The sequence below is a fragment of the Ornithodoros turicata genome, chromosome 4, assembly GCF_037126465.1.
Source record: "Ornithodoros turicata isolate Travis chromosome 4, ASM3712646v1, whole genome shotgun sequence".
NCBI classification, from domain to species: Eukaryota; Metazoa; Arthropoda; class Arachnida; order Ixodida; family Argasidae; genus Ornithodoros; species Ornithodoros turicata.
The window spans coordinates 14,928,891-14,951,724 of NC_088204.1; the positions used below are offsets into that span (position 1 = coordinate 14,928,891).

Below are 22,834 nucleotides of genomic sequence, written 5' to 3' on the forward strand. Positions count from 1 at the left end.
AGACCATAACATTCCCTATCCAACCGAAATTTTAATTACACAAACAACTTGTTTTCCGCTCATACCATATCGTTCTATCGGGCGCAGTACGCATAACTGCCATTGCATTTAAAGTATCGGGAGATAAAGTAAAGTAGGACACTGTCTATCGTCTCTTGCGTGAACAAAAAAATCCAAGCACTGCACCGAATCCAATTCTAAATCCAACCACATCCGCAGAATGTTACTTGTCCTAATTCTCAACATGCATGATAGCTTCGTATTCAGTTTTGTTCAGTTCCCCTATCTGCTTCGACGCGTGTGCATTGCAACACTGAGCTGCTATTCCGGCTTCAAACAGTCGCTTGGGTTAGGAGGGAACCTTGGAACTTCTCTAGATACTCAGGTATATGTGCTTCTCTGAATATTTATAACTGCCATCAAATCACCGTTGTTTTCACGACGGTATATTCAGCGAGTTGACAAACTCTGGTTGCTCACTTTTCACTGTCTTTTTTTTTTCTTTATATTTATTGTTTTTTAATGTGGAACACCGCTTATTTTCTGTCAAGCGCACGACACGATAAAAATAACTTCGAAAGAGCTTTTCATTTATTGTTTTTTTTTTAGAAAATAGCCATCAGGGAAAAAAAAAAAAGATACTAAGTATGATGACGACGATGATAGCGGAAGAACAAAAATCGGGTATTTAGGCCCTTAGTTCGAAAAAAGTATTTCATAAGAGCATATGGTGCAAATGATGCGCAAACGCCGCGCAATTTGTCGATGCAGAGCAGTAAGCTTTATAATCTCTCTGTGATGCTTTTCCGAATTGGGCCACATTATAGCCCCCCCCCCCACACACACACACACGTAAAGGCACACTATAAGCAGATCGCTGACGTCACACTGCGTTCTGTCAACGCCACCTAGATACAGAAAGCCTGCTCATTGCCTCCTCTCCCTCCTTCGCTACGTGGACATCAAGAGTCAGAATTTGTCTGCTACTGCTACTCGCTGTTCTACGAATTCAAGAACTCGCAAATGAGTGCAGCTTACCTGGAACCTGTAGACCTAAATATTTAGACAAAAAGCGCTAGACGCGTTCCAGAAAATCAGTTTCGAGAAAGACTGAGACAGTTTTGCGCTTTATTTCCAAATTTTCTCATTTGGTACGCGGGGACGTTCAATCAGAACTCGCAGACGACGGTGGTTCGTCTTCATGGACACGACCGCTGAAGGCACGTTCGTGATTGGCTGCCGCCGTTGAAAACACGGTCCTGATTCCTGATTTGGTGAAGTTAGGTGACAAAGTAAACACGAGTTTGCCAAGAGGAAGGATTTAAAATATCAAGTCTTGGAAAATAACTGCAACTATACTCGTGTTCAACTTAAGAGGGGAAAAAAATTAGTCCGTCATCTACATACGCCGTAATAGATAAGGAGACACAACAGCGAGCCAAGAGAAATACTGCAGCGCCACCATGGGGGAGGGCTCGCATAGTGTCGTGCGGCCTGTCTTCACACAGCCAATACGGAGACAGAGTGAGTGTGATGGATTACATTATCTGGCGGAGGAGGGAGAGTGACGTCGCTGTGCCCAGCCATGCTATCTGCGGCGCACTAATACTTTGAGAGCAGAGTTTTTCTCAGAAACTTGTCGCAGTAACGAAAGTACCGGAAAACAAATACCAGGGTGCGCATATACGCACATAAAAAGAATCCGACCCTTATCCGTGATACGAAACAATATGCTACCACTGCAGTACGGTAGGAACGACGGCAGCGCTGCATAACGTCAGCCTGTCCTCGAGCGTAAAACAAAAACAAAGCCAAACGTGGAATTGCCGCAGGCCAGCATGAATACTTCTATTGCTTGTCAGCGTTCAACGCAATCAATCTGAAGGGACGTCAGTGGAAGTTGGTCGAATGAGAGAACTTCCAGCAGCACGTTTTATAATGGAGTGCCTACACGCGGACTGCTCGATGGGGGTTGACATACGGGCGTGTCAAGGCGCCGATCGGGTGACTGACTCGTTACTGTTTTCCTTTTTTATGGTCTGGACGGGAACTGACACCACCGGAGCTCAGTTTCAGGCGGGTGTCGTCTTTTGCTTCGTTAAAACGATAGCGCTATGGAGCCAACTACCGTGTAGGTCCGTCCGTAGCTTTATGGGACCGCGTGACCCGCCACGTGACACAAAGCGTTTTGCCAAAAATTTATCAAACAAAAAAGAAACGATGGCTCTATATAGCCATCACATTTAAACGCATTAGGCACAATGATTTTTTTTTACGAGATTCAGTATTAGCACCGCGAAACAAGTGTGGTTATGAGCGGTGTAGAGACACGGACAGATGGAGAGAGGACGGGCAGGAAGGAATGGGTGACAGAAGGGTTACTATGCGTCCGGGACCGACTTCAGGGGCAACTGTGCTGACATGTGTCCGGAAACTCTGTCGGAAAATCGGGAAAAACTTCAGCAGCACAACGGTTAATGGACCTTTTCCGACAACGCGTATGTGCATGCCCAGCCCTTGAGTCCGCCATTTTTTAGCGGAAAACATCGCCACGAACCCACCTGCCGGCGACTGTCATGTTCATTGTGGGGAGATAATCGGTTTCACGGTTGCGCGGACGTTTGAGGTCTGGTAATGAGTACAATGCGCTTTCACACTTTCCGCATTCTTCTTCCAATCTTCTCTTGCTACTTTCCCACGCAACGTACGTGCCAGTTCGTAAAGCGTCACCATTATTGGGGGGAAAGACATGACGTTCGACATTCCGCCGCCAGGGGCGACGCGAATATGGAAAAGGTCCATTGGTTTCGAACCCACCACCTCCCAATCCTTAGCGTGACCTTGGAGCTACACTCTGAGCGGGATAAAAGGAGTAATCTTAGTCCTTTTGGGGGACTCTACGCGTTGCCACAACGATTCGTCCCTTTCGCCAAGTTTAGGGATAATCTGCGGTGATGAGAAGTAAATTTCAAGGTCACGGGACTAAAACGCGGAATAATACGAATCTGAGGAACTAGAAGCTGTACTTACTCCCTAATTTATTCCTTTTTTTTTTTTTTTTTTTTTTTTCTTAGAGTGTACCACCAACGAGTTGGTCCGGTGACGTCTCGCACTCGCGCTACTAAAATTCCCTACTTCAGTTCAGCGTTCTAACCACGGTGTATTCGAACATTACACGAAGGATGTTCATCGAATACCAAATTGTGTATATGAAGGCGGCCCGAGACTAGGAACGACGAGAACAGACATAGACAGACGAAGTCTCAAGTTTTTTATATATTTTTTTTTACTTCCTCTGTGTGTGTCTGCATGTTTACTGAAGGAAACCGAGAGGCACGGAAGAGACACAAGGACGGACAACACAAAACAATGCAAAAACTGTATGTTCTCGTCGTCCTTATAGTCTCGGCGTTTTACCATCATGTACTCTAGTCACCAGTTCGCTTACTATTTAGTAATTCTTCCAAATTGTGTATTGAACATGGAGCCGCTATAGTGTACATGGTAATTTATGCCGTGCCTTTTAAAGGGTAGCTGTAAGATCACGAAATTATTAGGTGAACATTAAACATTAATACTTGCAGCACCGTCGCAGAAACTTCCATCAAAGAAACAATCTCACAAACAGAGACTCGGAAGGCAACGGGACATGACCATTTCGTGCATGCAGTTCATCTCCCAGGTCAATTTTCCGATACCAATCAGATTCATGCGGATGTGTTTATAGTAGCCAGTTCAGCCTACAGTTCCATCAAAAGCACTGCGGCGAAAGTCAATGTACGCAGATAAGCCGATAATATGCCGGGGATTTAAAACAAAATCGCTTTAGTTTGAATGCAAAAGCTTGCTCACTCGAACACGCATGCTGTGGCCTATTCCTTTTTAAACTAACCCAAGGGACAAAGCATCGTTTGCTCTCTCCCCCTTTCTGCCCTTTCTCCTTCTTTAAGGGGTGCGACACGTTCAGCCACTGTGAGATTCCCCATGCATTTCAAAATCGTATAGCACCACGAGGAATTTTTCAGTTTGCCAGCGCCCTCGGACATTCCCACCATTACGATCACGTTCAGCATCGTCATCGCCACTTCGATCATTCCCGTCTTCTCTCATCGTCATTACTCATATTAGACCCCCTAGCTATGGGGTAGCGTTCCACTCCTAAAGTGGAAAACCTCCCCACTTCATCATCACAATATATATGTTGTTGTTGTTGTTTTCAGTTTGCGTGAAGTGTGTTTTGGCTGATAGATGTCAGTAATTTTTAGACCGTATGTAGGCTAGATTTTCCGTGTGGACCTTATAAATTTTCCTATAGCGCTCGCGAGGGATGACAAAAACAAAAAATCCCAATTCCTGCTTGGTTCACTTTTGTGGTCACTCACAACGTGAAGATGCCTCATACGATAATTCCAATCTCAGTAAGCTCTAGAAAAATACACACCTAAAATCCATACGTCCCAGAGTATTTCGTCTACGTTGAGACATATATACCTCTTGCACGATTTTTGTCAGCTCCTGTAAGCGGAGATGGCTCGCTAACAATTCAGTCTCAAGCTATAGGGGCAAGGTGTAACATAGTCACGTGGCAGGGTCGTAACAGAGTACCCCCTGTCGGGTATGGTCGAAAAAAAAAAAAAAACAAGGACGAAAGGTGTACGTATACCACCGTCTTAAGGAATGTCATAAAAGGGGAGATTTCGACCACAAGAATGAACTTGGGCCTAAAAATACCGAGCACCCAACGATGTAAACGTGCGCCCCAAAATAAGGAGGATAAACAACCGAGGAACCTCGCGCGGCCGAGCTATTATTTATTGGTGTTACGATATAGCGGACCCTGACATAGACCTCGCGGGGTAAAACAAGCCCGCTATAAGAGGAGTACAACTCACGCTTCCGTCATAAAACGAGCCACTTGCTTGGTCCTTAAAGTTGCGGTTCTTTGCCAATGTTATTACTGAGTTGGGCCGAGGACCAAAACGTAGACAGCACATTCATTTCGGACGACACATGGCGCTGGAAGGCGGCTGATTCGTCACAGTGTGGTAGACGCAGCGTTATCTGTCGCATTCGGAGGTACGGTTATCACGCGCGGTTATCAGACAGCTTGTCCGATACCGGCGCGGCAAACATGACTCAACGGGTAAGGGAGTCTCTGCACGAAATATCGGTGGGTCTAGACCTGAGGCTTTTGCTTTAACCAAATGATGAGCAAAGGTGTATTTCGCCAGAAACCACGTTTTGCAATGTTGCCATTTTTTCAGATAATGCTTACTTACTTACTTGCATGTTTTGTTGCCATGATCTGTAGGCATGTGCGAATATTATAATAATAAATAAAAATACAATGAATACATAATAGATAAATAGCAATAAATGAATAAATATTCGAATGTTTCGAATAGCGAAGCGAATAATTTATGTTCTATTCAATTCCCCGAATCGGGTACGGAATTCATTTTTATTTCATTAATCAACAATGTACAAGGTTCAAGAGACTGCCAAAAAGCAGCTGCAATGTTGCTGGACGCGGGCACGTCCCCACACTTTTACAGCGACATTCCATATTCGAATCTCGAATCGAATCGAATCGATATTTCTTCCAAACCGTAGGAATTCGAGTAGTTTCGGAAGCCGCACACGTAAGGCCCACCGCCCAATAGAGATTTCCAGGCGAATATTGGGACAGTTCCCCCTGAAGTCGGCCCAGGACGCCTACACCTGTCCTACTCGCCTGTCCCCTACTCCTTCCTACTGTCCGCTCTCCATCTGTCCATGTCTGTACGCCGCTGATAGCCACAGTTGCTTCGCGGAGCTAACGCGGAACTTTAAAAAAAAAACGGGACAAGAGAGGTCATAAAACAAATGAGCGCTATTTCATATTCTGATCCGTATGAATAGATCGCGTATACATACTCTATACACATCTTCATATACTCGCATATGCCCTACATACGTACCCGGTCCGATCTTATAACTATTGTGGGGAAGACTCATCGCCATCGCCTGCCTCGCGCCTCCACCAGATGTGAAGACGGTTCGGGTATGGCGGGCTATAGTTCGGGAGAGCAGAGGGGAATAGAGTCACTAAATAAGCTACGCTTCAGAGTATCGACACTGAGCCGCCATCTTGTTTGGGATGACCTCCAGCCCCACCTCTATTTTGGCAGTAGAAATGGATGAAGGTGAAGTTCAGCAGTGGAAGAAGAAAACACTTCGAAGAGCGCTAAATGGATGGCGCTGGAGGTCATCCAAAACAACATGGCGGCTCAGTGTCGATACTCTGAAGCGTAGCTTATTTAGTGACTCTAGAGGTTTATTCCGGTGATGGCGGTGGTAGCGTAGAACTCGAATGAATTTCCCACGGGAGGCAGGCGATGACGATGAGTCTTCCCCACACTATTCGCTCATTATTCGATTTGGTTTTAAAATAGTTATTCGCACATGTCTAATTATCTGAACCGTAATGCAAGAGAGGTACTACGAGACAGGATGAATTAACATCACCGACGCACCGTGCACGTTGGCGTCGGTGTTGGTCTCTGGCCCAATATCATGCAGCAGCGTGACGCATAGCTTTTCTTCGTCGCATTTCTAAGGAGCCTCCTTTACACTATTTAGTAGAGCTATACAATCACATCGTGGTTTTCATGCTTTTGTGCACTGACATTATCTGGACATGAGGGCTTCATGTCATAGCAAGGTCAAGGATGTAGTATCGTCATTCACGCATCGCCTCATCATATAACAAACATCATATAACCAACGCACAAATAGAATATCTCATACTAATCAGTGTGCCCCGGGATAGTGAGCCACAAATGAAGTGGAAATTTTCCTTACTCATCATCATCTGCTATAAATCTTACAAAAGAGTACACAATAAAAGCATAAGGCACGAAAACGCCGTGAAACAATCCAGCTATTATAGGGATTTTTTTAAGTTGAATAATTTCACTGATACAAAAAAATTGTTTACAAGGAGAGGAAAGATAACTTCAGTTGCTTCGACGATAATTTACTAAATGCAACCGCTTCGTGAACCATTTCCATCAGGTTTAATTCATGAACGTTTGTTTTTCATTTTAATACTTCTAATTAGTATTTCCTCGAAAATTCGGGAAAGCAAATGCTTTACAACTGCATTACTTTAAAACTGTACGAACATACATATTGTGAATATACAAAAGTTGAACTGAAAGCTCTCATCCGCGCTTCAAATTGTTCAATCAGCATTGGTGCAGCGTAGAAACATTGATGAAGGGGAATTATACATGGAAGATAGCCTCTCGCATACTGTGCTTCCCAAACATGAAAGTGCTTGTTTGTAAAGACGCCACAGGAAACCCTCATGCCTTCGTGAGAACGGAAGATCGGAGATCATGCTACATCCGCCCTGGTTCATCATTGCGCTTCGAGTGGTGTTAATCCCACGGGAAGAAATGTATATGTCCCTCCGTTTGAGTTGATCTCCAAGCACGTTTTTCTGCACTGTCAGTTACGACGCCTCCGCATGTGTAGTTTCTCATTTGCTATGTGTTCTGTCATGCGTGTGTGCGTGTGTGTATGTCTCACCTTTTTCATCACCGTCTCGCTCATATATTAACCCGCAAGCACTGAGGTATGGTGTCGCAGTTGTTGCGGTGAAGCATCTCATCCCATCGTCATAAATGTACATAAATGTACAGTTGTTGTTGTTCTGCACTGTCGCGTTGTACTAATAGTTAGTGACAGAAATGGTTTCAGGTGCAGCAGAACAGCGTGGATTTTACGTGTTATAGTAGATATGCACATTAGAGGACAACAACAAATAAGTGCATCACTCTTTTAAAAAAAGGTTGTAATGGTTGGCACAGATTTTACAATCTTCCTAGTAACGGAACGTAGTAACCATCATGTTAGTAACAGTACAACCTTTGACTGTTACTACCTAGGTTGTAATGTGTTACCACCCCCTAGTAAAATATACAACCCAGCGCAACACAAAACACGAAACAATACACAATACGAGCACAAAAGTGAATACGACATTCAGGAAGCATTACACCTTATTGGCTTGGAATGACGTTACCAGTCTTTGTGCGAGAGCACCTGAATGTGGATTAGGGTGATCGCTTTCCACGCCGAGACTGGGAGGTGACGCGGGTTCGAATCCTGTCACCGGCTGTGCTGTCTGAGGTTTTCCCTGGGTTTTCCGAAGACTTTCCAGACGAATGTCGGCAGAGTTCCCCCTGAAGTCGGCCCAGGACGCATACTAATCCCTGTCCCCCACTCTGGGGTTTCCCTGGGTTTTCCGAAGACTTTCCAGACGAATGTCGGCACAGTTCCCCATGAAGTCGGCCCAGGACGCATACTAATCCCTGTCCCCTACTCCTTCCTGCTGTCCTCTCTCCATCTGTCCACGTCTGTACGCCGCTCATAGCCACAGCTGCTTCGCGGCGCTAGCACGGAATAATAAAAAAAAAAACTAAATGCGTGTGCATGAAACCAAAAAGGTGCACAAGCACACCAAATGTTGTTTTATTTTTGGGCGCGTATTGGACGTCGAAAACCCAATATATTTCCATAATTGAACCTCTATGATGCAATAAGGGGATAAATCGACTTATCCCCTTTTTACTATTTTTGCTGCAATGACATCTACATACCAATATGCACCTGCCAATGAAAATTTAGGACCTTATTGCGATTTGTTGGCCCGCTACAGCATAGTGAAAAACGGGAAATGCATGTGTGTCAATTGGACGGACAATCAGATCAGGCCCCTTTTCTCGGTTTGGGGTTTTTTCGACTTATCCCCTTATTGCATACAGAGGTTCAATTGGTGCCATGCCGCACACCATGTCCACGACCTCTACTTCAAAGTCCTCGAAGTGTACGGTAAAGCTTTCGGCTCTGTGTATCTTTTCTGCATTGTATATAGCAGGCATGGGCTTAGGCACCCTGCAGGATGCATGGAAGCATGCATAGGGTTGTAAAGGGCTTGAAACTGCAACAAAAGAGTTGTAATAGGGTTGTGAAGGTTGTAACAGCAGTATAGTTTACTACCTTTTTTCAACCTTATTTTTATGGTGATGTAGTGGGATGTTTCGCCGCTGAGGCGGCCGGCACCTTAACCCATTGCTTAAGGGGGATAAGGTAGTGAACGGTGATGAATGTTCATAGTTCACGCAGGAGCCCTATTGCTGCTAAGAAGGTGATGAGGAATTGGAGTGCTCGTAGATGATGCGCTGGGTTGGCCGTTAGAGGACGAGAGAGTGAGGCCGTATCATATAGCCTGAGTTTCCGCATGTGCCCGCAATTCAGACATTCGTACGGTGACCGTTGGGTTCGTGCTATGACTGCTACGCGGAGTAAGTATATACGCAACTTTACAAATGGCGTCGTGCGTAGGCACGTGTTATTAGGTCACACAAAAAACTTGGATCGCTAGTCGCCCATCGACTCGTCGTTTCGTATCACATACGCAAATTAAGTAGCAAATTTCCTCATTCATAGTCACTTCATCTATTTGTTGTCGTTGTTGTTGTTGTTGCTGTTCTCTCAGTGTGACGAAGAAACGTGTAACCCATCCCCATAATCCGCCATTACAGGTATCTGGACCGCGAGAAGGAAAACAGAGCCACGAGTCCAGGGTACAACAACGAATAGGCTGATTTCCGGCAACCGCCAGGATAGATTGCTGCTGTAGAAGGTAAGTGTGTGAAAATAATAATAATAATAATAATAATAATAATAATAATAATAATAATAATAATAATAATAATAATATGGTGTTGCGCATTTTCTGCACGCCCGCCACGCTCTGTGATGATCGACTGCAGGGCATCTGTCAACTTGTAAAACGCTAGGCTTCACCCTCACCTGTGTGTTATGCAACACCCTCAGCATTCGCGGGATATGAGACGCAGGCGGCTTTATTTTGAGCGGGAGTTGAAATTAGATTATGTGCTTTCGATGCCTGCATGTGTATGTGTGTTCGCCAGCGTTCAAAGTCAATAAACGCCGTTCCGCATCCTCTCCCGACCGCATCCTTTCCACATAAACGTGGACGGTGTTTTAGTAGATTCAAGGAAGGTGTGTGTGACGTGTGTTTGTGGAGGGGGGGGGGGGGGGTCAATCGCGTTATTCTTCTAGTAGTTGACATCATATTGCTTAGCTTTGCTTAGATTTGACAGCTTCCTATCGTTTACGTAGAGTGCTTCCGGTCTGCTGAAGACTGGTCGGTGTAGGGTACGGATACCAAAAGCATCGGCGGATCGGTGGAAGGTTTCTCTCTCTCTCTCTCGCTTTCTTTCTTTCTTGAAACTGCAGAATGACCCCAAATACAGCGCTTCGCTACGTTTGAACTGTGTCTCGGACGCTGTTTCTTTTTCTAAAAATTCGCTTCTTCATCGTAAAAGACCGATGCATGTCTCTTTAAGGAAGATCTTTAAAAAAAAAAAAGCTTGGAAGAAAACCCTGCGAGAGTTTGACAAAAACATCCCAGGTGAGCTGCCTTCAACGCAGGGATCCCCCCGGACACACGCAAAGAAACTTCCAACACGACCCTCAGATATTCTGATACGAGTAACATAACGAACCGATACTGGTATCACGCCCCACACACCACTTTACGGAGATTCAACCCCCTCCCCCCCGCCCCTCACCACCACCACCACCACGACCACGAAAATCCTGGGCACGTCCCTGCGTCAACGACGTGTACTAGACACAAAGTTCCTCTAACACTATGATCAGTAAAGCATTTAGAATGTGAGAGGCAAAAGATAAAGAGATAAAGATAAATATATAGAGTGTCGTTACGTAACCTTTCCCCCCCCCCCCCCCCACGAACACCACCACCAAATACATTAAAAAGAGGACAATGAGGCACACCGCTTTAATCACCGGAACAGAGAATTCTCTTTTATTAGTTCCAGCTCCCCCCCCCCCCTCGCCCATTATCATATCAGATCCATTAAAACGGCGAGTACAAGAGGACTAATATTTGTGCCACTAACGCCAATATGCCTCTCCTCTATACCGCCACTCTCGCGTGATGACCCCATTAGCCATTAAACGCTTATAACGGTCTGCCTTATTGAACGCTGTTCTGTGAGAACGAAGCGAGGCAATCAAAAACTGACACGGAAAAAGTAATTCGTACACATCTTTCTTTTCTCTTTCGAATCGACTCAAATGGATGTACACTACAAGAAATAAAAAAGAAATAAAAAAAGACAGTAATTTCAGTCCTTTTTGGGACTAGATGCAATGCCACGACCATTAGAAGTTTATGCGAAGTTTAGGCACTACTTGCAGTACCGAACCGAACCAAGCACATACACAGCGCATACACATCGATATAGAGAATACACACGTGATTATATGTGCTCACTGATCTTCATATTATAAGTAACACTCGCTTTGTTTTATACCTTTTCTCCGGGCGTACGCCATCAGGACTTCTTTTGTCCTGACGAAGACAGTGCCACTGTCGAAAAGTCGACCTCCTGCCCATTTTACTTTTTAACGTCTCCCTACGTAATAAACTAGTGTTTGTAACTTCCGTAAAATCTGTTTCCGCGTCTTTTTCTGCAACTTCTGTAACACTTCGTGGCCGTTTGATAATATTTTTACCTCAACCTATATATATATATATATATATATATATATATATATATATATATATATATATATATATATATCGCCATAGAAGCCATCTTAATATGTAATTTTGAATTTCAAACACGTCTAGTGTCATCTACTTGTTTCTTTAATGGCTTTTTTTTCCCCTACATCTTGAAAAGTTGAAGTTGGGCCGGACGGCTACGTAATTATAGTGGACGTTGAGATAAATGGGAGACAGAAGACGAAAGTAGGGGAAGTAACAAACGGGGATTTATTAAAACTTAAAAGTTATAAAAGTTAGGGGCGACGTCTACGTTACGGCGGAAGCTCCGCCTTCTTCAGGACGAAAAAAAAATATATATAGATATATATATAGATATTGGGGTATATATATATATATACGGAACTATACTTCCAATATATTCCGTTTGGAAGAGATGATATCGCTTCAATTCGAAATTCCAGTATAGAGTTCCATATTCGATTCCGAATTCGGGTCGAATACGCGATTATACGCTTCTGTATTCGAAAAATCCGAATTTTTGCACAACCTACACGTTCACCTACCAGGTGCGTTGTTCAACTTTGAACATACTTCTCTTTTTTTCTTCTTTGTTTTAAGCGCGAGCAAGATCGATGTTGATGTTGATGTTGAGGAAAAAAAAGATATGAAAATGCGATGGTGTCTATCATTTCTTGGTTGAGGACAGCGCGTTAAGTGAAGTCACTATTGATCACCCCGCCAGTTTATCTAGTTTCCACCTGGTAGCTTTTTAATTAACGGGAGCTGAGCCATCCCACTGATGAGAGCACTGTTTGTTCACCACTGCCCTACGATATTTTTATAACGGGCACAATCAGAGCCTCGCGATTGCATCGAAAACACGGAATACGACATCCCACCTCACTCGAATCAGTGCACACTATATGGTGGGTTTCCTGCAGTCTCACTTTTTTTTTTTTTTTACACGTTGCATTGACGCGGAAACGAGGGGGAAAAGGAAAATAATGTAAATAGCGTCCCCATACGGTGGTGGTGGTGGTGGTACTAGAGTCACTAAATAGGGGTACAGAGTATCGCATTCGTTTTCCACGCCGGAGCCACCGTTCGGTGTCCGCGATTGGGCCAATCGTGTCACGTGGTTTCTCTTTCCAATAACGTGCCGTCCATGTTGAGTCCCCTCCATCCAAAACCGGTTTTCTGGGTTGCGAGATGGTTCGAGTGCGCGCGTTCTCCTGTGGAGAAGGGGAAGATTGGCGTCCCATTGGACCGCCATTAGAGCTCGCCGTTGTCGGTCTCACAGAGGTGGGCAACGTCACGACTAACGCTCTGGGGGAATGTGCGCCCTGGTCCGTTTTCTAAGGGAACCCCCATGCCACCTAGGTGGTGGTGGTGGCTTTGCCGAAAGGGCGCGCCGTTGTCGGCCTCACAGAGGTGGGCAACGTCACCACTGAAGTCCTATGGGAATGTGCGTCCTGGGCCGACTTCTAAGGGAGCTGTGCCGACATATGTCCGAAAGCGTCCGAGGAAAAACCAGAAAAAACCATATCGGGATTCGAACCCGGGTACCTCCCAGTCTCGACGTGACATGGCCAGCACGCTAACCACTGGGCCACGGGAGCTGGTCCCGTCTAAAGAAGGCTTCTTCTCTCTCTTTGTCCTATCACATTTCACTGCAGACGATTTCAAATACAAAAACCCTTTGGCTACGGGTGACTGCGCATGCGGCTCATGACGGCTCATGGTGGCTCGCTTCGATGGCTACGGCCGCTGAAATCGTGGCGGGACTTCTAGCGACTACGTCACGTTCAACAGCAAACAGGCCTTGTGTGGCCTAAATTGCTTTTCATACGTATGTCAAGCAATGCCATCATTTGTCCCGTGTTTCATGACGTGGTACAGAAGTGTAACGGTGAGATTGAACGGGAGGAAGAGGGAAGTTTATTAGGAAAGGGGAAAGTTTATCCAGTCGAATGTCGGTTTGCTATTCACACGAAAACGGGGGAAAGGGGAAGAAAAGGAACACGAAAAAAAAAACACGGAACACGGTAAATCGATCAGCGTATGAATAAACAGATTAGAATTGTTGGTCACTGTTCCTTCGCTGTTCATTGCTCACGTGACTGTTACTAGAGGCAAAACACTGCCGCGTCTGCGCCACATAGGAGCCGTGATATGAACACGGCGACGAAGCATGAAAAAAGAAGAACTAAAGTAGAATCACTGATCGCTGTTCCCTCACTGTTCAATGCTCACATGACACTTCCCTGCTGACTAGTTAAAACCGAAGCTGAAGCACGCTGAACAGTCGTAGTATAATGCATGGGCGACAAAGCAGATGATAGTACGCTCGTATATTATTCTGCTTCAATAAATACCCACCAAGAGCATGAAATGGGCATTGATGTTGTTCGTTTTTTTTTTTAGGGGTCGAGACAAAAATCTTGAAAAATAAAAAATTCATAGTCACACACACGAGGCAGACTATAGTGGCACCGATGCCGCGTTCTGCTTTTAAACGCGCTTGGCTTTTGCTTTCTTTTGAAAAACAAAAACGCAATTCAGTCTCGATTAACATACTGGATGCACCAGAAACGGACGACGTGGAAAGTTTTCCACCCCAATTCCCATGTACAGGAGGAAACGTTTTACAAGGAACTCTGGTGCATCATTTCGCGCTGCGGTCGAAGAGAAAATTAGTCCGACGTCCGGACACATTTCTCTGCAAACGATTGACATTTTGTTCCACGTTTCAGCATCACTCAATACTTCGATCTCTCTGTTTATACGTCGTTCTTCTACCTAGAAAATCTTAAAACTTGATCATTGTGCTTCTTTCACTAAGAATGGCCATGCGACATCTGATGGAATAAGGCTATATATAACGTAGCTAACATAGCCATTTTCCACCCACACAGAGGAAAAAAATAGTAAGCGGTTCTTTCTTGCGAAATTGTGCCCTACGAATGTCGCACGATTTTATATCACTCGACATATCACGGTTTAACTCAAAGTATTTTCATTAATGCGCACGAATGATGTACGTAGGACTATTATAACAGAGTAGTGAAATGCAGTCCCCACTCTGTGACAATCAGTTACTCCCATGCATTTACTCCCGAAAGGGACTAATTTTTGTGGCATTGCATTTAGTCCCCAAAAGGACTAAAATGACTCCTTTTTTTTTCTTTCTTAAGAGTCCAACAATTAATTGTATTTAGCTTAGTAGCTAGGTTTCGTTTTCCTTGTGAATCTGTGAGCCTATGGCTTCGGTAAGCAAAATTACGGTGAGGCTCGCTTATCCCGATGCGTTAAACATATACTGAATGGGACTCATTGGTGGAACATGAAGAGGTTGTGACACTTAGACAAATGTGGTTCATTGAATGATACAGGCATCGTACTACACGCCAGAGTATTCGCGCCGAGAAGTTTGGGAGTCGCCCCCTGGTGTTCACTGAACGAACCTTGTCGTGGGGATGTCCCCGGGCAGTATTCTCACATTGCATTGCGTATAAAGGTATTACACGTGTTAGGGGCTGTCCAGCATTGATATTTCCTGGTGATTCATGAAGAAAACGACATATGTGTTCCAAGTAAATCGCATTTTTATTCCAATATGACAGTTTTTACTATAAGTAACAGAAACGAAACCGAATCGGGGATCCCCACCAAGAGACGGCACAGTGGCGCCCCTAGTGAGGGTCTCGCCGCAAATAGTATTGATGAAAAGCTGATAATTCTTACGAGGCGTCGTACTTGGCGAGATAACACACGTACTCTGACGTCACATGAGCAATGGCCTCGGCCATTCCTATTGGTTCTCGAAAGCACGTGACTTTGCCCACGGCCACCTCACTGGCGGCGATGCATGCCGTCATGCCAGAGCAGAACGAGTTTTGGTATTCGCGGCGCCGATCTTGTACGCGTCTATTACCCTTTTTTTTTCTTTTGCCGCAAAGCTAGCAATGCATGTTCACACCGACGCAAATAATACCCGGACAGTTTTGCATGGTGATTGAAATCAACGCCCATTGAACATGCGCGTAGCGGCATCTAGCGTGTAGCGTGGTAACCTGTCAGGGAGTATTGGATCAAATGTTCTTTGAGTAGTTGCCATGTTATGCGCCTGGTGGCGCTACGCGTATGTTCAATGGCCGTTGATTTCAATCATCATTCAAGACTGCCCGGCATAGCTCAGGGTGAAGTGTCACAACCCTATTAAGAGTAAAGTAAACCACTTAGTAAATTGCTTACATTTATAATATCCTTGAGAGCCCGCGCTCGTTTCGGTGACCCCCCCATTGTAACTTCTTTTCCCGTCTCCTCTTCTTCTTCTCTCTCCACAACTGTTACGGACGGACCTACGCGGCTGTTGACGTTAGTGTTGAAAGAAGGAAGTCACTGAAAAGGTTAACCAGCTGTAGGATTCGAACCCACATCTTCTGGATTACCGGTCCATGGCTCTTACCAATTGAGCTAAGCTAACACGCCCAAGGTGTGCCCGATGAATCTACCGCTTTAATATGTTAAGGGAAGGGTCTCAGGACGAGAGCCACCGATATTTCGAATAGAGACTGTTCTTTTTTTGGGTTAGCTTTAATTAATGAATTAGCTTTTGAATTTGAATTAACAACAATACTTTTCAACTACCATCATTTAATTGAAGTGCGTGACTGGGCGTTGTGAATGGGTTTGTGTTGTTGTCTGTCCTTCTACGTTTCGTTTATCTCATGCGCTACAACTTCCTCAAAACGTTGTCTGTTTTCAATTAGGGCAAAGGTGTATTCTTCGTCCGGCGCGCGTCCTTGCCACCTTTTCCGTGCTTTGAATAAATAGTCGTCACAGTTAAAGAGCGGCGGCTACCAAACAACGCAGCTGACGTCACAACAACGCTCTCCCTCGTTTATCACCCGTTCATTTGCATATCCAAATATAGCTAGCTTGCCCTCATATCCCGCGAAGCAAAGATAAGTGGAAAGCGACGACGATATCGAAGATCGCAATGTTGTCCTATCTGTTCACGTCAGGCGAGGAGAGATTAAGATAAGCACCAGCACCTACGTGTGCATATTAATGCATTCCACAAGAATCGCATGAAGCATTCCATTGGCAGAACTGGGGTGAAAGTCTTGTTAAGGGAAGGCACAAAAAAATTGTTCCATTGGCAGAACAAGGTGAGGCGCGGAGTGTTGCATTGGGGGAGAAGAGGCGAAATATTTGCTCCAAGGGGAATACCGCCGCAAACTATTTCAAATACAGGCTTCCTGTGACTATACCAGTGTCTTCCCATGCGGCTGATGTTGGCTAGTCTCCATAGTAACGACCGCCGAAGGCCGGTCGTTCTTGCGAACTCTCGTACGACACGTCGTTTAAGCGATCAGGCCCTGTCACTAGCTCGCGTGGCTTAGTGGTCAGCGAGCTGGCCTTGCCACGTCGAGAGGTACCCGGGTTCGAATCCCGGCGCCAGCCGTACTGTCTAGGGTGTTTTCCCGAGTTCTCCTCGGACGCTGTCAGACATACGAATGTCGCCAGAGTTCCCTTAGAAGTCGGCCCAGGACGCACATTCCTCCCAGGGCGTTAGTCGTGACGTTGCCCAGACCCGTGAGGCCGACAACGGCGAGCTTTTTCAGCAATAAAACAACCACCTGGTTCTGTCCCTAGGCGGTGTTGGCACGGCACACATGCTTCTTTGTCATCCTTTCTGCACTTCAATACAGCCACGCACAAAGATGATCTCCCTCTGCAGACTCCCTGTAGCGCGACCTTCATGTTGACACATGGGACCACAATCCTTCAGACAACTTCTTTTCGCTTCCTTCTACACGCCGTACCAGAACCTACAATGAAAGTCTACCCGTACGTGCACACTATTATCTGTTCCGATCGACCTCCACATACACACGCAGAGAGACAACGTGACGTTCCCCTCCTGAGGACGCATTCGATCTGCCCACCAATCATTCTTCGAAGCAAATAAAGGATTTTTTCTCGCAACATCCTCTCCCCCACGGCTCATACAGTACACTAGCACGCTATGATACACCGCTGCTCCTTTTTTTATTTACACGCATACAGTTTGGAGCGGTCACGGCAGCATGCGGCTTGCTTCACTGCGGTGCACGCACTGGTAAAAAACCTTGATAGCGTCCTTATATAAGCACATACACATGTAATGGAGAGATACGTACGGCGTGTCCGCGGTAGCTGTGGACGGAACTTTATATCGTAGGTAGGGTTTCCCGGGTTTCGGTGAGATCGGCATCTATTCCGTCCATGTTTATTCGCAATCAAATATTTCACTGGCAGTCACAACTGTTCAAAAACAAGTAAAAATCGACGTTTCGGAAGCTGTGCAGATTTCATCCTCAGAGCAAAAATGAAGTAGTGACCTAGTTCGGTGTTTGTTGTTCTTTTCCCTGGCTTATTTCGTTGTAACCAGTATATTTGGACGGATAAATTAGCGTTACTGCTTCTCCGAAGGGTTGTAATCACGACCTGGGTTGCTGTAGTTCGTACAGTGAATCTAGATGTATGTGATTCGATTTAAGTATTAGATTAGATAGAAGCATTTTTTTATTTTGTGCTTTGTTCTTATAACTGGTGCTGTTATTTTTTTTTCTCTCTCTCTCTTATTATCTTGTACCACCCTGCTTCGGTCTGTCAAGGGCTGGCGGTATTATATCAATAAAAATAAAATAAGATTTCGTGCGATCTTGACATGAAACCCTGTACACCCCCCCCCCTTTTTTTTTTTTTTTTTTTGACAGTTAGAGGCACCTTGTTTTTGGGATGACTTATAAGGTTTCTTCAAGGTTATTTGCGGCTTGAAGGCCGATTTGGTGTTTACCTTTGCTAGGGCTCGTCTTATCGATTCGGGGATGCCCGGAATATATGGAATGGTTGCGTAGCCGTTCCCTTCCGGTGCGTCCGTGCGATTCAGAGGGCCCTCTTGAACCCTTCTAAACACATCCTGTATGAAGGATTTCGGGTATGCCCTGCGTTCAAGGCAATGCTCCACTCTGCCGAGTTCCGCCGTCCTTGACTGGACATTGGAAGGGATAGCTACAGAGCCCATAGGGATAGCTAGAGTTTGTCTACAATCTATCTCGTCTTGCTTTCACTTTTTGTTATTTTATCCTTTATTTTCCCAATTTTTTCTTTTACTTTTATTTAATTTTCGTTTGTTCTTTTCTTTGTCTTTTTTTTTGTGGAATAGCAAGCCGACATGCCATTTGGCTTACCTTTCCTGCCCCACCCCTTTCTTTTTCTTCGTTTTAATAAATATATCCCCACCCCTCGATACCAAAGCGCGGGCCGCGGACTTTTTATGCTACTTTGTGTGGGCTGAATTAAAATGGAACACAAGACCAGAATCACATTTATTTCTATGCACTGTTGCGTCCAAACCCCCTCCTGAAAGGGAATACCCTTATCCATCTCCTTCTCACAGGTGAACTGGAGACAATGGTGGACACCATTCAGTATGTCCGGGAAAACCTTGTTAATAATCACAAACGTGCCATCAACAAAACGCTGATAGAAACTCACATGCTGCCCTATTTTGACGAGGGCTGTGTCCTCAACATACTCCATTACCACGTTTGCTACCGCCATAGAAACAGGACTGCCCACTGGGCTTAAAAAATCACCCCTTAACACCAAAACAAGAGTCTTCCAAACATATCTTTAACAATTTTACCACATTTGAAATCGGTAGCGGTGACTGTTCCTCAAACGTGTCGTCCTGTTCCAACTGATCCTCAATACACCTTATGAGTTATGACGGAAGCCAGGGGAACACTTGTGAACAAAGCCTTCACGTCAAAAGATACAATGATCTGGTCGTCCGTTGTTTTCTCTTTCCGCACTCTGTTGTGACAAGTAATATTAAGTAATATTTGTAATAGTAATACAAGTAATAGTAAGTAATATTTGTAATATTAGGATAGTAATATTTGGACTAGGGAATATATGCACGAATTCAGGTCCTTTTATACCATGTTACAGAAATACGGCACTGCAGAAATTCTAGAAATGGTAATACCAGCATAAAAATGAATCACAGATCGAACACACACTCACACGCAAACAAGCGAGACAGAGAGCGAGAGAGAAACGAAGGAAATAACGACCCATTTACACCCGGACACTGAAAGAAAGATAATTACGCAGCGTTCATCAACCCCAGCGTAACGTTTAAAACCTGTACCCTAACAACCAATCTCCTGGATTTACTTCTCTTTTTTTTAACCCGAACACGGTTCCATCCCAGGCCGGTCGCATTACCCTCAACATACATAACCATGCCAGACCGCACTCCTGCACAATCAAGCACGTGCTTGCCGTTTTAAAAACCCTCGAATGACCCGAATGCGAACCACAAGAAAGCTCACCTACACGAGCCTTACCTTTTTATGTACCTCACACGCGCACTCAAAACAGGAAAGAAAAAAAAAAAGGAAAGAAAGGAAACAGGGAAGAGTCAAATTAACGGGGCAAAAGTCGGAGCCCGTACATAAACAAGGCCACGTGGTCTACAGTGGGTCGGTCGCGAGCCCGGGCTCCGACGCTCCCGGCGAACAAGTCGTGCCTGGGTGGCTAAGGCCTGCTCTGCCATGACGGGGTCACGTCCGCTGGCTCGGACACGCGTCGGTTCCCACGAGGCCTAACCCTGCGCCCTTCTTGTGCGTATCGTGTATTGTGCACTGCACGCTTCATATCGACGGCGCGCTCCGCTGCAGAGATCGCACCCGGTTAGGCTTTTTCTGTCTTTGCTTTGAAAGCCCGTTACTCGGTTGTGTTAACTGAGTTAAGTTTGCTTTTTCGCTTCTACGTTCCAACATCTGCACTTCTTTATACAAGGTGTTTTCTTTAAGCCTTTATAGAATTTTTATTTAAAAAAAGCTATGAGAGCAGCATAGATGTCGTTTTCGCAGTTGAGTTCTACGATCACGCGGACATCCTCTCGATGAAAGTGTGCAACTACAAGATGACTAATTACCTAAAATTCATTAATTAACTTTTTAATCAGGGGATTTCGGGCAAAAGCAGGTCAGCATAATTGAGAGACTATCCTAGTTGCAAGCCATTTCACGTTTAAAAACCCCTGAAACACGCACGTGCGTTAAAATGTCCATCCCCGAATTTTGATATGCAAATGAGCCGAAACCGGAACCGCGGCGACCGGGAGCGCAGGAAGTACAGCGCTCATTTAACGTCAGAGGGTCACGTGATTTGGAGCGATGGAGCTGATTGGAGTAGGTGCCTCTCCGCTGGCCAGATATAAGCCTCTTTCTGGCCCAGATAAGCCTCCATCGGCGAGGGTGACGCGCTGCTCAGGTTGCGCGCGTTTTCGGTTTCGGCTCATTTGCATACCGAAATTCAGCCATGGATATTTCGCGGCACGCGCTCTTTTCTTGATTTCTAAAAAGATAGAATGGATTTCAACGAGGACTGTCTCTCGTTCTGTTATCGCGCTTTCCCGCGAAATTCCCTAATTAGAAAGTTAATTAATGAATTTTAAATAATTCGTCATCTTGTAGTTACATACTCTCTTCCAGGGGATGTCCGCCTGGCCGTAGAGCTCAACTGCAAAAACGACATCGATGCTGCACGCGTAGCTTTTTTTGATAAAAATTATGTAAAGGCTAAAAAAAAGAAAACCTGTATATCGATAACAGTTACGAGAATAGCCACTATCCTTAAATACGCGTATGTGTATACCTTACTTTTTTTTCTGTGCTCATTATTGTTGTCCGAAACTTTCAGTGTTATATGTCTGTTTTCGTCGTCCCTATAGTCACGGGGTTTTAGTACTGTAGTATGAATTCTAATCACCAGCTCGCTTGCCCTTTAGCAATTCTTTCATCTTCAGAGTTCACCTGTGCACTTGGTAGGATCGTATGGGTTGAGTTGATTTTATGTCGATTGATAGGGGTGGTGCAGCAGTTAGGGATGCGAGGAAATAGCATTTACCATGCTCGAATACTGCTCAAAGTGAGACTATTTGCCTCTGCTTTCCCAGCAGTACTGCCACCACAGTCAGCATGCAACAAAGGCATCACGAAGAAAGTGAAAACAAAGAATGCCTAAATTATATTTCAAAATTCTTCTTGCGGGAACACGAAAGAGCAAAAAATTTCTCGTCGTGAAATTAAAGGTGCCATTACGCTGACAATACAAACGTTATAAACAATACAGACAAATACAATACAAACGCTGACAAACAAATACAGTACAGATACGATACAAATTTGGGGTTTAGTCCCCTTTTGCGGGTCGATAATAAACAAAAAACAGTACAAATACAATACGAAGGTGCCGTCACGCTGACAATACAATACAAAAGGAACGGGATTCAGACGTTGCGTCGTTCGTGATTTATGCGCAATTGAAAGCTCAGTTTGCACTTTCCCTCTACTCTCTCTCTCTCTCTCGAGAAGTGCGCACGGCGTTGAGAATAGATTGTCCAATCACAGCCCTTTGCTTGGTCCAATCATCGGGGAAAGTCTTTTGCGTAGAACAATGGGAAACCGCTCCGCACTGTCGCGCTTCTTGAGAAGGAGAGCAGAGGGAGAGCGCAAATTGCCGTTTCCTTCGCGCTTAACACGGGGGCTGTCTTCAATCATGATTGGACCCCAATGGCCACTGAACATGTGCGTAGCGCCACCAAGCGTGTAACATGTCAACTTCTCGAGGCACATCGGATCCACTGCTCTCTGATAAGTTGACACATTACACGCTCGATGGCGCTGCAAGCATGTTCAATGTAGAGTCACTGTACCGGGGGAAGAGTACCGCAACCGCTCCGCGTCGTCTGCTCCGGCAGCCATATTGCTTCCAAGCTGCCGCGGCTGCCGCGGATCGCGTGATAGTCAGTGTTACATGGTTACATCGCGTTGATTTCGCGGCTGTGCACCAAAAATTTTGTGACTTCCTGTGGTGGGACTCTGCTAATACTTAACGAAACAGTGCATGAGCGTCACTACAGTGTAGTTTGTTGTATTCTGTAGCTAACAGACGAATTATGCTGGCGCGTGTTCGCCTCTGAAAGGCATCGTCGAGTCTCGTTTGCGCTCTATAGATGAGTTTTTTTTTTTTTTTTTTTAGTTCACTTGTTTTGTGGACATAAAACTATAGTGCTCTCGTGTTCAGCTTCAGGTTGACATAAATAACCTCCACCAGTTTTATTCTCATGTCTTCGCAATTAAATTTCTA

The 22,834-nt window shown here is 45.0% G+C and overlaps 2 protein-coding genes across 8 annotated transcripts in view; one reads left to right on the forward strand and one right to left on the reverse strand.

Moving 5' to 3' along the window:
- LOC135391156 (uncharacterized) overlaps positions 1 to 22,834 on the reverse strand; it is a 211,389-nt gene that overhangs the window by 184,556 nt on the left and 3,999 nt on the right. For 5 of the 7 annotated variants that reach the window (XR_010421881.1, XR_010421882.1, XR_010421879.1 and 2 more), the window contains exon 1: positions 4,893 to 5,062. The exons of 1 other annotated variant lie outside the window; for it this stretch is intronic. The gene's annotated coding sequence lies outside the window, so the exon portion shown is untranslated. Of the gene's footprint in view, positions 1 to 4,892; positions 5,063 to 22,834 lie in introns of those variants that run through there. One more of the 7 variants, XM_064621282.1, reaches the window with a different exon arrangement.
- Positions 1 to 22,834, forward strand: part of LOC135391149 (serine/threonine-protein kinase NIM1-like) — a 30,499-nt gene that overhangs the window by 1,665 nt on the left and 6,000 nt on the right. The window contains exon 2 of the mRNA XM_064621263.1: positions 9,594 to 9,694. The gene's annotated coding sequence lies outside the window, so the exon portion shown is untranslated. The remainder of the gene's footprint in view (positions 1 to 9,593; positions 9,695 to 22,834) is intronic.